This window comes from Austrofundulus limnaeus, unplaced genomic scaffold (assembly GCF_001266775.1).
Source record: "Austrofundulus limnaeus strain Quisiro unplaced genomic scaffold, Austrofundulus_limnaeus-1.0 Scaffold322, whole genome shotgun sequence".
Lineage (NCBI taxonomy): Eukaryota > Metazoa > Chordata > Actinopteri > Cyprinodontiformes > Rivulidae > Austrofundulus > Austrofundulus limnaeus.
Genome location: NW_013952724.1, coordinates 305,221 through 308,243, shown reverse-complemented (window position 1 = coordinate 308,243; position 3,023 = coordinate 305,221).

Sequence of the window (3,023 nt, the reverse complement as noted above, 5' to 3'; positions counted from 1 at the left end):
CTTTAAAAGCTACGTTTTGATACTTTGATCATTCTGATATCATAAGTGGATCAAGAGATAAGACTTGCTGGTTACGATAATATTTGGTCTGAATCCTAATTTTATGTTATTTTAATGAAGAATTTTGGATGTCATTATAAAGAGNTATTGCATATTGATAAAATAAATTACTTCAGTTATTAGTTTTTCATGTTTTTATTTAGAAAACAAAATTAATGCTTAGACATGATTTTTTGAATATAAAACAGGACCTTAAAAATGCTCTAAACATATTTGAGTAGTTAAATTTTGTGCAGAATAATGAGATTAAATCAAGAATTCAAGGATTTTCATTCCAAATGAGTACTACATGAGGAGTGAAAGATAGATACTAAGGTCACAGTTGTCATCAAAACATAAATAAATAAAATAAAAAAGCCATAAGAACACAAAAAGAAAACGAACTGTACATAATGTGTTACACATGGAGTTTTAATTTATTTTATTTATTTAACCTTTATTTATCCAGATAAACTGAGAACCACTTCTCATTTACAAACATGACCTGGCACTGAGTGCATTGCAATAAACAAACCTACTCAGCCATGGTAAAACAATTGTAAATTTTAATCGCGATTAAAATTTTTAATCTGTGCCCATGCTCACTAAAATTAATCAGAGTTAACGCGATTAATTTCACAGCCATAATTTTTTTATTCTGGAGCAAGTTTCCCAGTTATTTGCTGATTATTCTACAGTCTGTAATAATTCTGAWAATTCTACAATGGCCAGGACTCCCTCGAAAAGAGTTTTTTAATCTCAATGGATTTGTATCCTGGTAAAATAAAGGTAAAAAAAAAATGAATGGATTGTTTTTGCCATGGTGTAGGGCAGAGGTTCTCAAACTGGGGTCCCAGGAGCCCCAGGGGTCAGCGAGCTGTATTATGGGAGTCCTCAATAATTATAATAAACTGTTAATTGTTTAAAATTATATAAATACACATGGGGAACAATTCACCAGTAAAACATTTAAACAACCAATTGAAATCATTCTTATGGCATTTAGTGGGTAAAAATGGCAGTAAATCATTATTAAACCAGTATGAGGTATCTGAGTGGGTTCCTGGAAAATTCCCCCCACCCTGTAAGTGGTCCTCAGGCCCTATAAGTTTGAGAAAGCCTGGTATGAGGAACATACATGGACAAAGATGTTGGTACCCCTCGTTTAAAGGGGCAATCKTATGTGTTTCCCAGGCCTATATTTCAGTTCTATACTCAAAGTAACKCATCTTTTCATGAAAGTTCTGTATTTTTGTATAAATCAAAAGTAAATTTGACCTCGTTTCAGTTTCTAAACACCTTGAAATTGGTCTCTGTCTCTTTCAGAACCTCCTACCACTTCCGTCATGCCCTGTAAGACCTCATTTTGTAATAACGCATTATGTAATGTAATAACATCAGGCTTCAAAACGTAATAATCTCACACTAAAACCGCATTATGTAGTGACGCAAAATGTAATCAAAGTCTTCAACACATTGTGTAATACTCTCAGCTGCATTATGTAATAACATTACATTTTGCGGCAATTACAAAATGTGGTAGTGTAATGATCTGGTGCATTATGAAATAAACAATCAAAAACCAGTATTTCTGTTCATCCTAATCAATATACTTGTAATAAATGTCATGTTGCAATTAAATCTTTGTAACTTTGGTCAATAAACACAGAACTCATCAACACATTGGCTTTCAGAAAAATAAAAATCTATGGTTTAAAAAGCAAAAAGGATAATGTTTCTGTTKGTGTTAAATGAAAGAAGCATATGATCCAACAGTTTAATTCAAACAGAATCCCAACAATTTTCCTGGACTTAAATAATGTGTAATATTAGTCAACCTCTTGTTATTAAAAGGGAACATATTAAACTATATAAACAAAGTCATCTTACTCAGAGCAGTGCAAGAGTTTCCACTAGTTCAAGGACAAAAACATGAACTTGAAACCGTAAGGATACAACACAGGGTCAATATGAAAACTGAACAGAAGGGGGCGCTTTTGTGCAGACTGGTTTTAGAGTGCAGGTACAACTCTTTATTTTCATATCCTGTCAAAAATGTAAGATGCAGCCTCACCTGCAATTCAGGTTTCAATACAGCCATGTCAAGTCGTAAGGATTGTCCATAATTCACACGGATTTTATGTCATTTTGCAGGTATATCTCACGGATTTTTTTTCATGTTTTACGGAATCTTTCAAAAACAGTTTCTAATTTATTCAACATGTTGGAGCCTGTAGGAAGTTAAAACAATTATTAACATCAAGTATCCACTTCCAACCCACTGCCCGAAACAACTTCTTCCACCCTCATTGAGCTTGTTAGCGTGTGGTTAATACAGATTTTTTTTTTTACAAAAATTACGTAATTTTAAGGCTCATTATACAGGTAAACATCTGAAGGGGTTAGTACAACTAACTTTTAGATATATTTTGAGAGTTGTCAAAGTGGAATAATGTCTGTAACAGGAAGTAAATCTGAAAATGTAAATAAATAATGATAAGCTCTGATTATTGGCCAAAGTTATAAAGATTTAATTATGTAGTTTTTGCAACATGACAGTTAGTACAAGTATATTGATTAGGATGAACAGAAAACTGTTTTTTGATTGTTTATTACATAATGCACCCGATTATTACACCAGCACATTTGGTAACAATTGCCGCAAAATGTAATAACGTTATTACATAATGAGTTTGAGAGTATTACAAAACGCGTTGAAGACTCTGAATACATTTTGCGTCAAAAATGGGCCCCCTCAGTCTGTTCTCTCTAACTTTATCTCTCAGTCCTTCAGCCTTTGCTGTCCCTCTTATGATCTCAGTCCTCTTCTCCACTCTTTTCTTTTTTCTTTTTTATTATTATTATTATTTTTTTTTTTATTGAACACATGAGATCTGCAGCTCTCGCTGGAGCGGTTCGCAGCCGAGTGCGAAGCGGCCGGGATGAGGCTCAGTGCCTCCAAATCCGAGGCCATGGTCTTGAGC